The sequence below is a fragment of the Lipotes vexillifer genome, unplaced genomic scaffold (genome assembly GCF_000442215.2).
Source record: "Lipotes vexillifer unplaced genomic scaffold, Lipotes_vexillifer_v1.1 scaffold933, whole genome shotgun sequence".
Lineage (NCBI taxonomy): Eukaryota > Metazoa > Chordata > Mammalia > Artiodactyla > Lipotidae > Lipotes > Lipotes vexillifer.
In genome coordinates, this window is record NW_006770403.1 from 531,977 (window position 1) to 546,808 (window position 14,832).

The following is a 14,832-nucleotide window of genomic DNA, read 5'->3' on the forward strand; positions in this document are numbered from 1 at the left end:
GAATGCCTGGACTGCCTATTCGAAAACCTTCATCTTCATTCTTGCTGGAGACATTATGTCGTCAGGAGGTTTCATCACCTGCTGCCACTAGATGGTGCCTGTCATTGAAACAAAGGTTCTTCCTCCCATCTTTGTTTCCTTTAGGTGCCTATAAGGACGTTGGACGATATCAAAGAAATTTGATTGATAAGTTAAGTAGTGGGTTAGTGTTCTAGAAGGTCATTTAGCGCAGAGTTATTTATTTTATTTTGTAATAAATTTATTTTTTTAATTTATTTTTGGCTGCGTTGGGTTTTCATTGCTGTGTGCAGGCTTCTCATTGTGGTGTCTTCTCCTGCTGCAGAGCACGGGCTCTAAGCGTATGGGCTTCAGTAGTTGTGGCACGTGGGCTCAGTAGTTGTGGCTCGTGGGCTCTAGAGCACAGGCTCAGTAGTTGTGGAGCATAGGCTTAGTTGCTCTGTGGCATGTGGGATCTTCCTGGACCAGGGCTCGAACCCTTGTGCCCTGTGTTGGCAGGTGGCTTCTTAACCACTGTGCCACCAGGGAAGCCCCACAGAGAGTTACTTATTAAAAAAAAAAAATCATTGTCCAAAAAGACTACTTATATTGTTTTTCTAATTCCACTAATTTTTTCTGTTCATCCTTCTTGTCACCAAGCTGTGTGAACTCCAGTACAAAATGAACAAATAAATCTTTCTTTGGGCTCATGAGAATCAAGGGACATAATTCAAGGTTTAGAATCAGTGAAAAAAAGATCTCAGGATTCATTGTCCTTGCTCAGAATAGCAATAGCAAAGGTGACCACATGCAGAGATAACGAGAAAAAGTTAATGACCTTTCAAAAGAAAAACACTTGCATCTCAATTACTGGACAATAATCAATAGGAAAGGAAATGGAACATGCTCTTTTAATTGTGGGATACCAAACATCACGTAATGAGAAAGATAACAGGTTGTTGGCTTGTTGCCAGTGACAGCTCCTTTTATCATTAATTTAAGGCACACACAAAACCTCAGCCCAAAGTGCTCTAATTCCCTCTCTGCCTCCCACCCCACACTCCAGCCCTATACTCTTTCAGGGTAAAATTATGTCAATCTTGATAGTGAAATGCCTTCAGGGGTTACTTATTTGGTTTGTGTGAAGGACAGTTTGATATATTTTGTAGCAGAATATTGGAAAACATAAGCTTGGATTTTTCCTTTCCCAAACAGTCACCAACGCTGACCATTCATGGCTGGTTCACGATTATAATAAGAAATTGTCAGCTGTGTTGAAATACATAATCCACAGTGTGGAAACTGCAGAACGGCAGTTGTAAATTCTTAATACAAAAGTGTCTTCTCTTTTCCTGTGAGCTTGCTTTGGGGTTGCTGATTCTTGCTAACTGTGTGCTCAGGGACTGAAAGTTAATTTTAACATTAGTCTAAAAACAAAATATAACTGTGTAGGGAAAACCTTTAAAGCTAAAAAAAAAAAATCTTGTTTTGAGTTTCTCACATCACTGCAGTGGGTCATGTTGAATGTGTGAGCATATATGTGAGCCAGATGTAACAACAGCCAGACACACAACATTAATGCAATTTAATTTTAAACATTAGACAGCTTCTGGTGGTTCCTAGTGTCTCCTGAGCATTGACTAAGGATTTTAAACACACTACATTTTTTAAAAAGATACGAGTATATACCTGCTTCCCAAGCAGTGGTGAGGTACAATAGATCTATTCCAGTTTTAAATACTGGAAAGAAAAGTGTTTTCCCCTGGGACTTCCCTAATGGCACAGTGGTTAAGAATCTGCCTGCCAATGCAGGGGACATGGGTTCAAGCCCTGGTCCAGGAAGATCCCACATGCCGTGGAGCAACTAAGCCTAACCGCCACAACTACTGAGCTTGCGCTCTAGAGCCCGCGAGCCACAACTACTGAGCCCGTGTGACACAGTTACTGAAGCCCGCGCCTAGAGCCTGCGCTCCCAACAAAGAGTAGCCCCGCCCCCTTCTCCTCGCAACTAGGGAAAAGCCTGCAGGCAGCAATGAAGACCCAACGCAGACAAAAAAAAAAAAAAAAGCCTTGTCCCCAAATTATTTCCCTCCAGATTCCCCCCCCCCTCAGTCTTATTAATTACAGCTTAGCACTGAAGGAAGGTTTGGAACCAAATCTTTGGAGCAGGTTGTCAGTATGTGATATTATTTCTCTTGGGCTTTATGTGCTTCGGTGGCTATCCTCAAAGATGCAGTTTGGTCAGTGACTTCCACATGTGTATTATATATATAATATGTATTAATAGGCTTATATAGGCTTACGTCATATACCGTGAGGCTCAAATCCATTAAGTGGCTTCTCTCTAGCAGTACTCAAAACATTAGATGGTGTCTGTGCTGACGGTCTGTTTATAGCTTAATGGTCTACTTAACTGATCACGATGGGGCTGGGTCATTGATATATTATTAGTAGTATGTGCTTGGCAAAGGGGACTTAAACTCTAATTGGCCTTAGGAACACAGTAAATACAATAATCCCTTTATATCCTCAAGAAACTCCCTTGGATGGCTTAAAGATGTTTCCCAAACTGCTTGAGGACGACAGAAGTCCAGTGACATAAGCGAAGGACAAGGTTGAGAGCCGTGCTCTCCCCAGGCATCCTCTGCTAAAGGTGTACGATGTCTTAATACTGTGTGCTGGCAGCACTCTCTCTACCTATATTCCTCAAGTTTTATAAAGTAGCGTCAAGAGTGACCTGGGGCTGGGAAATGCCAGCAACTTCAGTTCTGCAAGAGAGAAAAAGCTCTCCCCAGCGGGGAACTCTAGCGAATAGGACAAAAAGCTGGTCCTCGCAGCCCGCTCAGGGCGTGAGAGAGACGGAACCGAGGAAGGCGAAGGCGGCGGGTCGGGAGCCGGGTCCTCGGTCAGCTCCAGCCGGGCGCTGCGCGCAGAGCCGGGGCCCCCGGCAGAGGCGGTGCGGCGCGAGGCCCCTCCCCGCCGCCACCGCCGAAGCCCGGGCTGCTGACGCCGAGCGGCGGCCCGGAGCGGTGGGGGCCGGGCGCGCGCGAGCGAGGGCAGGGCAGGGGGCCGGCCGAGGCCAGTCGCGGCTTTAAATATGGATCGCGGGCTCGCGCTCGTGGCACAACCTCCGCCACCGCCGCTTTCTCCGATCCCCCCGCCCTCCCCGGGCTCGCTCCCGAGGGGCGTCCAGGCCGGGCACCGCCGCTGCAGTGTTAGTTACTGGCAGAAACGTTGGCAGAAACGTTGGCGATCCCCATAAATATGCAGGAGCTGCAGAAGGCAAAGTAGAGTAGACGCCCGCGCTCTCCCACACTCACTGGCCGCTCACCACGCGGGCCGTGTAGATATCTATCCCCCGCGCTATCTCCCCCCTTTTCTCGCGGGCCGTTCAGGTTCCCGTCCTGCTGGCTCCGAGGACCCTCCCGCCCCAGCGCCCTCGCCCCGTCCTCGCCTCCCTCCGCCCCGGAGCGCGCACCCACCCGGGCGGCAAAGTTGTGACTACTTGGGCGCGGGTGGCTCGCGCCCCGCTCGCTCCGCGCCTCGCACCAACTTCCCGCGGTTCGGCCCCGCTGCGCCCCGAGCCCACGCCTCCGGGAATCCCGCGGGCCCCCAGCTTCCAGCCCCGGCGGCGCGCCGGGCAGCGCTTCGGTGGCGGCGGCGGCGGCGGCGAAGGCGGCGCAGGCGGTGGCGGCGGCGGCGGCTGCAGCCCCACACTCAGCCGCCAAACTGGAGGAGCGACGGAAGCCGGACCCGAGGAGGTGAGCGCCCGGCCAGGGCCGGGGAGGGAGGGTCGGCCGACTCCCCCGCCTCCCGGCGGCGGCGGGCGCTGGGGCGGCGGGCCCGGGGCAGCTCCCGGAGGGGGCTCAGGCGGCCTCTGGCGCGCGCCGGGAGGAAGAGAGAGGTCGGTTGCGGGCCGGGCATCCCCGGGGCTGGGCGCTGGCGGAGTGGCTTTAAATATGGATCGCGGGCTCGCGCTCGTGGCACAACCTCCGCCACCGCCGCTTTCTCCGATCCCCCCGCCCTCCCCGGGCTCGCTCCCGAGGGGCGTCCAGGCCGGGCACCGCCGCTGCAGTGTTAGTTACTGGCAGAAACGTTGGCAGAAACGTTGGCGATCCCCATAAATATGCAGGAGCTGCAGAAGGCAAAGTAGAGTAGACGCCCGCGCTCTCCCACACTCACTGGCCGCTCACCACGCGGGCCGTGTAGATATCTATCCCCCGCGCTATCTCCCCCCTTTTCTCGCGGGCCGTTCAGGTTCCCGTCCTGCTGGCTCCGAGGACCCTCCCGCCCCAGCGCCCTCGCCCCGTCCTCGCCTCCCTCCGCCCCGGAGCGCGCACCCACCCGGGCGGCAAAGTTGTGACTACTTGGGCGCGGGTGGCTCGCGCCCCGCTCGCTCCGCGCCTCGCACCAACTTCCCGCGGTTCGGCCCCGCTGCGCCCCGAGCCCACGCCTCCGGGAATCCCGCGGGCCCCCAGCTTCCAGCCCCGGCGGCGCGCCGGGCAGCGCTTCGGTGGCGGCGGCGGCGGCGGCGAAGGCGGCGCAGGCGGTGGCGGCGGCGGCGGCTGCAGCCCCACACTCAGCCGCCAAACTGGAGGAGCGACGGAAGCCGGACCCGAGGAGGTGAGCGCCCGGCCAGGGCCGGGGAGGGAGGGTCGGCCGACTCCCCCGCCTCCCGGCGGCGGCGGGCGCTGGGGCGGCGGGCCCGGGGCAGCTCCCGGAGGGGGCTCAGGCGGCCTCTGGCGCGCGCCGGGAGGAAGAGAGAGGTCGGTTGCGGGCCGGGCATCCCCGGGGCTGGGCGCTGGCGGAGTGTGCAAGCCGAGGACGCGGAAGAGTACTTTTTTTCTTCTTCGCGTTTAGAGGAAGAGTTTGGGTGGTCCTGTTTCTCCCCCACTGTAAAGCCCTCAGCGCGTAACCCGGCGTTGCCGCCCGGACTGGGGGGCCGCAGTACCCCGCGGGCTGGGCTCCGGCGCAGTGACACGTGTGTTCCTGTGAGCCTGGGTGGCCCCAGTGTGGCTGGGCACCTGCTTGAGAGGGTAACGTCCCCAAACCCACTAGCGGGGGAGGCTTGTGGGGGGATCTTTAGGTGCCGCCGAGACCGCGGCCCCCACTTCACTGCCAGCTCCGAGATGGAGCATTCACATCTTTCCCTGGCACGCCGAAAGCGGGGGTGAGTCAGGCAGATTCTCTGCAAGTGGCACACACACAATTATTTGCAATGGATTTGGAAAGGGTAGGCAGAGGTTAAACTGGGATTTCTCTTGGCCGGCGACAGTGGAGCTCTTCCTCAGGTACTGGGCAGCATGTGCGTCTTGGCAAGAAGAGGTGATTTCTTTTTTCTTAAGTGCATTTTACCCAGCCTTTGCCAGTCCGTTAATAAGAGTCACCAAAGGAAGGCAGGAGTTGGGAACTACATCAGCAAACTGCAGCAAGCACCACAAGCAGGAAAGTTATTAAAGAACAAAAGAACAATAACAACAAAAAACCCCGGAATTTGACATGAGAGATGGAGAAGGAAGCCATTCTACCTCTGTTCTACCATCGTAAACCATTTTTTAAAAAGTTCCACCTGGGCTTCCCTGGTGGTGCAGTGGTTGAGAACCCGCCTGCGGATGCAGGGGACGCGGGTTCGTGCCCCGGTCCGGGAAGATCCCACGTGCCGCGGAGCGGCTGGGCCCGTGAGCCATGGCCGCTGAGCCTGTGCGTCCGGAGCCTGTGCGTCCGGAGCCTGTGCTCCGCAACGGGAGAGGCCACAGCAGTGAGAGGCCCGCGTACCGAAAAACAAAACAAAAACAAAACAACAAACTTCCCACTTCTCTTCAGCCCCTCTATTAAACATCTCTCCTGTTCACTTTAAAAAAAAAAAAAAAAAAGTTCCATCTAAAACTTCTGTTTTGTCCACCCCTCATTCCTTCTCCAGGCCTTGCCTTCATAATTGGCCTGCACCAAGCTCTTTCCAGGCTTGATGATGAAGAGCACTTTATAATTCTGGTTTACCCTCCTTATTTCTTTTCCCATTTCACTTCAGTGCTGGAGAAAGTTGCTCCCAATGGGAAATCATGAACACTGGCCTGTGCCAAACACACATTGTCTCAAATCCTGGAACAATTCCTTTCCTAAGAGACACTGCATTGTAACATATTTCCCTTTTTCTCATGTATCTGGGACTTGGAGTTCGAATACTACCTGAATTAAATTTAAGTGTACATTGCTCAGTATGGCTTAGTTTTTCATATTGGTTTGAATAGATTGTTCAAAGCAGTTAGAGCAGTATTCAGTAGCTTTTATGGCCAATGTAATGTCTTTTGAAAAGGTTTCTGACTTAAGAACTCTCTTCCTTGTATCCATCACATTAACATTTAAGTAATTTTCATGGTCATTATGGCACTTAGATTGAGGTTATTAGTATAACTTCAGTCAAAGAAAGCATGCCTACTTCTTTTTCTATAGCTTTAACAACTGGGGAAAAAAAACTTTTACTTTCATTTTAAAGTTAAATGTAGTGATAAGATTCTGTTCTCTTTCTATTACATCTTGAAATTGAATAGTTTTAACTTTATCTCAGGGTCTCTGGTAAGATGACAAAAAACTCCCACATATATGGATAGAGAGAGGAAAGTAGTACTCTTATGAACTCTTGAGGCATAGGGTATTTATCAGAGTGGAGGTGGGAGGGAAAAGATGGGATATTTTGATAGTTCCAGGCATGTCTACCTTTGTGAAAACAGAAAACGAAGAAACCCCCAACATTTTGCATGAAGCTGTTTTCAAAATTAGGTTTTGGGTATCATTTAATGTTTAGGGGTCATTCTGGATCCTTACTAACATATATGTATCTCTTTCAGTTCATTTTGTCAACGTAAAATGACTTTAAATGTTTGAATGTTAGTGTTATTAGTTTAGTCTTTTAAATGATTAGAATATGTTTTGGGTTTAGAACAGTGTGTGAAAGCAATACAGGGAATCATATTTAGAGAAAACATTGTGATAGAAACGGGTAACCTTTGGGACAACTTCCAGCACACTCTGGTGGTAATTTCATTTTTCACTTAGCTCCAGCACGTATAATTTTAAGGTTCTGATAACAAGGTGGATAGCTTACAAGGTCAGGCCATAGCTTACATCTTAAAGAAAACACAGCACTTAAGGAAAGGAAATACACATAAGTTTTTGAATCATGTAGATAATCAGGTTTCTCTGCCTGCCTCTGAGGGCGCTGCAGTCCGCGAGGACTACTTTTGTTAGGGGAGAGAGTCCTGTGAGAATTCACTGCTACTTAAGTGTGGCAACACACATCATCTACTTGTTTTGGAGTGTTTCTTTGTTCGTTTTTAATGTGAATAGAAGCCAAGACTGGAGTTGATGGCTATAAAGATTGGGAGTGGAAAGAACAAACTGAGAAGAGAAAAATCTAATGATGATGAAAGTTTCTAAGGAGGTTTTCCTTGATTGCTAAATGGAAAGAATCAGGGCACATGATTTGATGGGACAAAAGAAGCTGTAAGCGGAACACCTATCTTGGTTCTCACTGTTGCTGCAGTTTCTGAGGCCAACCTGTGATTTATGACGTTTATCTATGTTAGGGAAGCCATTTAGCAAAACACATAGTTTAGGAACATCCAGGAAGTTAGTAAGACTTTTACAAAACTAAATTAGATCTTGCTACTTTCAGGAACTTTTTGCATAATGCAGGAATTCTAAGGGAGGGGAAGAATAATGTTTTTTTCATATAAGGTCAGGGCTTAGTTGTATTTCACATACACTTTTTTTTTTTTTTTTTGTGGTACGCGGGCCTGTCACTGTTGTGGCCTCTCCCGTTGCGGAGCACAGGCTCCGGACGCGCAGGCTCAGTGGCCATGGCTCATGGGCCCAGCCGCTCCGCGGCATGTGGGATCTTCCCGGACCGGGGCACGAACCCATGTCCCCTGCATCGGCAGGCGGACTCTCACCACTGCGCCACCAGGGAAGCCCCTCACATACACTTTGCCTTTCTCCCAAGAGCTAAGCATTTGATATGTTTATGTCACAAATAGAAAATATGCTGCTGTCCTTCTAACATTAAGATGATATTTTATATCCCCTGTAGTGCACACCGTTAAGTTATTTTTGCAGCAGTGGAGATGGATTCTTTTAACCCACCTTTTACCCAGTTCTTTTGTCTGATGTACATTTACACACATGCACATGCACAGGTGCACGATAATACTCATTTGTAGAGGTAGCCGATTTTATTTTATCTGAAACCATATTTATGACTGTCATAATGATTTTGTGGCAATGACTTTTATTGCATTTCTCTAGTCTCAGCAGTGCCATGGCATTTCAAACAAGGCATCAAAAGGACAGCCAGCTATGAATGGTGATGGATTTATTTACCTGCTGTGACAAAGAAGAGAGAAAACTTTTTCTTCTTATCTTCTTCATGATGTTCATAATTTCATCCCTCAATGATAAGGTCTTACTTGCCTTTGGATTAAGTTATGTGTTCGAAAAGATGGTGATAGAACTAATAATGGTGAAACCATGTACATCTATAGTTGTTTTCAGAAGCCAAAACATCCATCTTTTTCTGCTGCCCTGAAAATTAAGTAGATGTAAGGGATTATCATGCTTGTCGAAAAGATGAGGAAGTTAAGACACAGCGAACTTTGTATGCTTTTCTTAAACTAAGCGGAAAACTATTGGTGGAGGTGGGAGTGAACATTTCATCTTTGAACTAGTGACGCCTGTTTATTGAATGACTGTTATCAAATGAACGAGTATTGTTTTTAGTCACAGCTTTTAAGATACTAAAGCAGATGAACATTGATCTTGGTGTAAAGTGAGAGTTTCCATTCCTGTAGGTAATTCTGTTCAGCAGAGGCACCCACCTGTCTCCGCTTTAGTTCAGGTCCTGCAGTGCCCGCGGGTGAAGCTTTCAGTTTGTGTGTGCCCATTCTAGCTCCAGCCTTGAGAGCTAACTTTTGTTTTTCATGGAGAATGGATACAGAAAGAAGTTACATGAAATTAGGATGTAAAAGGAAATAATCACCAACTAGTATTTCAAGGTTTTTTTTTTTTTTTTTTGACTTTGTGGATTATTGTGTAGAAAAAGAGTATCCTTTGTTTCACTTGAATTTCTGTATTGGAAACATTAAAAAAGTTTTAAATAAAACTTTTAGTATACATTTTTGGGGGATTTGATAAATCAAAATTAATAAAAATACAAAATGACAAAGGAATATATTCTTTGAAACTGATATGATGTTCTATGAGTGACACAATTAGAAAAAGTGTTCATAACGTCTTGGGTAAGAAGTTAACAGTTGGACTAACAATGCAGGGGACACAGGTTCGAGCCCTGGACGGGGAAGATCCCACATGCCGCGGAGCAACTAAGCCCGTGCGTCACAACTACTGAGCCTGTGCTCTAGAGCCCTTGAGCTGCAACTGCTGAGCCTGTGTGCCACAGCTACTGAAGCAAACGCGCCTAGAACCTGTGCTCCACAGCAAGAGAAGCCTCCGCAATGAGAAGCCTGTGCACTGCAACGAAGAGTAGTAGCCCCCGCTAGCAGCAACTAGAGAAAGTCCGGACGCAGCAGTGAAGACCCAATGCAGCCAAAAAAAAAAAAAAGTTAGCAGTTTCTTTTCTTTTTTATAAATATATTCACTGCCTGATATTCTCTTATACTATTTGCAAATAAGTAAACTTGTGGGATCTGAAATTTTATGTTTGTTAATTCTAGCTTTGGCCTGGAGACCTAGTATTCATGGATAGGGCCCAGTAACAACTCCATCTATTTGGATCTCCTATATTTGGCATATTCTTCCAGCAAAACAGCCTCTGAGCAGGCAAAATAGAGGGTTAAAAAAAAAGACATCATTAAAGAGGATTCACTTTACTCATAGGACACCTCTCAGATTCTGTTTTACTCTTTAATTCAGATACAGTTCCAGCGGCTGATTATAACATTTCTAATCCTACAGCAAACAGAAAAATACAAATTAGAAGATAGAAATGGCCTGATATTGGCAGTTGCATGGATAATATTGAAAAGTGCCAGAGAACAGCTTGGTAGTAAAGGAAGAGGTAGACTAACTACTAATAGCAGATGTAAGAATGAAAGAAAGCCTGGTAGTTTGGACTCTACGCTGCCCTGATAGCATCACTTCATACATTCCCTTCCCCCTCCTCCCCTTCTTTCTTTTCTTTCTCCTTCCCGTCTTCCTATCTATTTACATTTTTATTGAAATGTAACGTGTATAGAAAAGTATGCATGCCATTAAGTTATAAGTACATAGCTCAGTGATTTACCTAAGTGAATACAGCCCTGACCCAGCACCAAAGCCAAGATGTAGACCATTGTCAGCAGCCAGAAACCCCCTCCTTCCTTCCCGCCAAGCGTAGCTTCCCTCCTGACTTCTGGGACGGCAGGTTACTTTTACCTTTTATTGAACTTTCTACCAGAAAAGTTATATATCCTTGTGCCTGCCTGCTTTTGCTCAACGTTATGTTTGTGAGAATCGTTCACGTTTTGTGCATAGCAACAGTTTGTTTATTCTCATTGCATTATACCTTTCCACTTTATAAGAATGCCACAATTTATTCATGATGGACTCTTGAATAAATTCACTCTTGATGGACATTTGAGTTTTTTTCCAGGTTTTGGTTATTATGCAAAGTGCTGCTCTGAGCATTATTACGTATGTCTTTTGGTAAATGTGGGAATTTGGGATGTGTGTGTTGTGAGTTGAATTGGTGAGCTAGACTTAGTAGATAGTGCCTTCCTTCAGAAGTGGGACCAGCATCTTATGAAAGTTTTGGCTGCCCCACATCCTTGCAAACAGCTGGTATCCTCTCTTTTTAATTTCAACCATTCTAGTGGATGTATCGTTGTATCACATTGTGGTTTTAATTTACATTTCCCAGAGTGCCTTTTGTACCTTTTTATATGTTGATTGGCTTTTGTTTTTCCTTTGTGAAGTAGTAGTTCAGGGTTTTTGCTCATGGAGTTTCTGCCCAGTATGTTATCCCCAGTTACAGATTTTAGTACTTGGGGGGTAAACTTACCTTATTTGTTTAGAAAGCTAAGCTAACCAGATAAACTCGTTCATCAGTGTTTCTGTATAATAAATGAAATAAACGGGTGAAGAGATTGGAAACATCTTTTTTTTTTTTCTTAAGTGAAAGTGAGTTTATTCAGAGATACACATTCCATAGGTAGAATGTGGTCCATCTCAGAAGGTGAGAGCAGCCCAGGGGTATATAGGGTTGTTAGTTTTTATGGGCTGGGTTATTTCATAGGCTAACAAGTGGGAGGATTATTCCACCTATTTTGGGGAAGGGGCGGGGATTTCCAGGAATTGGGCCACTGCCCACATTTTGCCCCTTTATGATCAGCCTCTGGACTGGCACTTGGGGGTGTGTCGTTTAGCATATGCTAATATATTACGATGAGCATATACTGAGGTTCAAGGTCTCCTGGAAGTCGAATCTTACAACATCTTGGGCCTAGTCGGTTCTAACCAGTTTTTGTAGTATCCTGTTTGATTAGAAACATTTTGAACTTGTAAATACCGTAGTCTGGATCTGTGAAACTGTGTCCTTAAATAAAACAGCTTTAACACAACATTCGAAACCATACAGAATGTGTCCTCTGTGCTTACCATAAAAGTAGAGTACCTTGTTTTGTGGTATTGCCCAGTGACTGATGGAAATGTGCATTTGGAAGGTATGAGTTGGAGACCAGGCTCTCTTATTTGTGAATTATTTGATTCGGAGAATTTAGAAAATCATCTGTAATAGATCTCTTGTTTTTTTCATTAGTATTAAAATGGCTGTAAAATCTAATTCATTAGAGGTATTATGGGAGACAGATGAGGTGGTATTTATAAAACCTTGCTCAGAACTGTAAATGGCTATACATATTTTAGTTATTTTATTATTGTTGTTGTGTTCTAAACATATCTTACTCTTGAGTTGAATTTCCGACACTGAGAGCAGTTCCTGACATAGTAATAGATGCTTGTTTGCTGAATGAGTGAACAACACACTTAAGCACCCTTTTTGAGCTGTTAACTCTGCATGCTTCGAACTGTGTTTTACGTTTTTTTCTCTAGAACTTTTACTTTTTATTGCTAGAGCTGAGTTGGGAGCAGGGTTTATTAAACATCAGCTTGAAAAATTGAGTCTAGTAGCCAGCAGCTTGAGATCACCCGTTTCACTGTGTAGCTCATATCAAATTTATGCCTCCACATAACACACACAGGACCTGGAGAATCCCTGAAAATGATTATAGTGCTCTTTACCCCATGGGTGAGCCCCCAGAGCTTACACATGGAATATTTTTTGCTTCTATAAATAGAATGCTGGCCAACAATTTCCAGATTTAAAATCTTGTAGTGGGTTTTCCAGTGCTGATACCTTGGAAACCATGTTTCGTGAAAAATGGAATATTTAAAGATGAATAACAGCTGAAAACTAGAGCTTGTAGAGAGCCCTTTCAGCTTACTATGGTTAAGTTGGTTCTCGGATATGTTGATTCTACTATCAGAAGCAAACATGCAGCATATACCTTATGAACATTTGTGTAAAGCAGCGATTCTTAATCCCTTGAAAGGTCTGATTCTCAACTTTGGTTTGACTTTCTGATCCTCCTTTTTCTTCATATGAAAAGGAGTTTAGTGCCCTGTATTTATATTTAAATGAAATAGAATGAAATTTTGTATGATTTTTTTTTTTTGGAGAATTACATGATAAACAACAGTAGGTATCCCTTTGCAAAATCAGGCTTGCCGCAGAAGAAACTTGGACTTTGATATGGAAATCTAATTAGATTTTCTTACCCAAAGACTGATTTTTTCCCCTTTTTTCTTATATTTGAGTTTTTTTTCTTTTCTTTTGAGAGCTGGTTGTGGTAGTGTTGGTTGGTTGGCTTTTATCATTTAAGTATAACTGTTTTGTGGTACTCAGGTTACTGAGTATCTAACATGTATTGCTTCAGAATAACATAAGTCAGTGTACATTTTATGAGGACGTTTACATTTTAGGTAGCATCCCTCGTATGTGCTTGACCCGAATGTGGCTGCTTTAGGGTGATTTACTGGACAAATGGAATCATCTGGAATAGTAGACAACTTTTGTTTTCTTGTTACAGATACAATGCTATGGAAAATTGAAATAAATACAAAGGGTAATTATAGTGAGTCTTGTTAAACTACTGTTTTAAAAATAGTGAATTTCAGAAAACCTCATCTTCTGTTCTGGGTGATTTCATTCCTGTGAGAAGTTAAAGTGGGTCCTTTAAAAACAAAAGCACCCAGTCATGTCTGGTTATTGCTGTGTTAAAAGCTGGAAGCAGGACTCCTCCCTTTGGTGTCTACTCAGCACATGTGACTTTAAAAAAGAAATTGAGGCTATGGATTTAGGGAAGGACAACTATTTAAAGAATAGGATTGTGACAGCTATAGTATTTAAACTGATATCCCATGAGAGTGGAGTGAGATTAGCTCTTCCATATCTCCTGCTTTTCAGCATTGAAATCTGTTGGTCTCTATGGCCTGATGGGGAGATTCCTAATGTCTTCAACGCAAACCAGGCTTTGGTACCTTCTACCCCAGAATGATCATGAATGAAGTTCTCAAAGTGTTATCTGTGAAACATGTTTGTTCTGAGTGAGGACTGAGTGAGATCATCAGCCTGGAAGTTTGACTGTATCTTGAGTGTTGATGGCTGCCCTCCTCAAACCCTCCCCTAGCATGTTGCATGTTGACTGCAGTTGCCGTGAGACCTCCCAGCAGAACTGCTTCAGAAATGCCTTCATTCCTTTGACCTCTAGAGGCTGTGTCCTTAGGAATGTGAGATGAGCACTCATGTTGTTAGCAGAGAGTAGGGCCTCATGTTAGGAGTTGGCTAAAGTACTGATTACAATCACCTTTAGAAAATTGCTGAGCCATTAACAGATTGAGAAGAAACACACAGCTCACACGTTTGCAGTTTTACAAGTTGAACTCCTTTGCCAGGGAAATGAGAGAAGGTGGATAGGAAGTGTCTCAAAAGATTTAGATAAATGAGATCAGATAATTTCCCTTGAAAAGTACATTAAGAGATGAAACTAAAACACCCATCCAGAAACATCAGAAGAAAATATAATTCAAGCACTCCCACTTTTTCCTGCCAAAACATTAGGCAGTGAATTGTACACTCTATTTGATCACTTTATTGCTTACTGCTCTGCACTGCCCTGTTTCATATGGGTTCATGTTGTCTTCCTACACTTTCTGCTTCCTCACTGTAAGAATTGTGTCAGGGTATCTTTTGTGGTCCTCACAGTGGATAGCATATTTTATAGTGAAAATACTTATTTAGTGGAATTATAATTAGTTACTTAAAAAATCTGGACAGACCAATCAGAGATGCCCACTCATTACACTCAATTTAATCTAAAGTCTATTTCTTCTCGAGAAATTCCCCCAGTGTAGTAGCTCTGATCATTGCTGTTAGGTCTTTCAGATACTTCTTATGAAATTCGTTGTCATGAAGTTTGGAATCTGGTAACTTTGGGGATGAAACTTTTGTAATTAGGGTTGTGATGTTTTATAGTTCCTTGGAAAAATTACCTAACTGTTCTATTTAGATAGGACTCTATTTGATCTGTTCTCTGAATTGGACACAGTTTTATGCACTAATTTTTTGAGATTAAAAATGAGTTGCTAGCACATAAAAAAACTTTTTATTTTGAAATAATTGTAGGCTCACAGGAAGTTAGAAAAATATAGTCCAGTTTTTACATAGCTTTGACCCAGCTTCCCCCAGTGAGCACTACTTTTAAGATTTCTAAAGAGGCATTTACCTAA

At 45.1% G+C, this 14,832-nt stretch overlaps 1 protein-coding gene across 3 annotated transcripts in view; it reads left to right on the forward strand.

Moving 5' to 3' along the window:
- The first annotated feature begins 4,407 nt into the window (after positions 1-4,407).
- Positions 4,408-14,832, forward strand: part of SLC4A4 (solute carrier family 4 member 4) — a 350,524-nt gene continuing 340,099 nt past the window's right edge. Inside the window, exon 1 of one of the 3 annotated variants that reach the window (XM_007446103.1) lies at positions 4,408-4,620. The gene's annotated coding sequence lies outside the window, so the exon portion shown is untranslated. The remainder of the gene's footprint in view (positions 4,621-14,832) is intronic. The other 2 variants (XM_007446102.1, XM_007446105.1) reach the window with 2 other exon arrangements.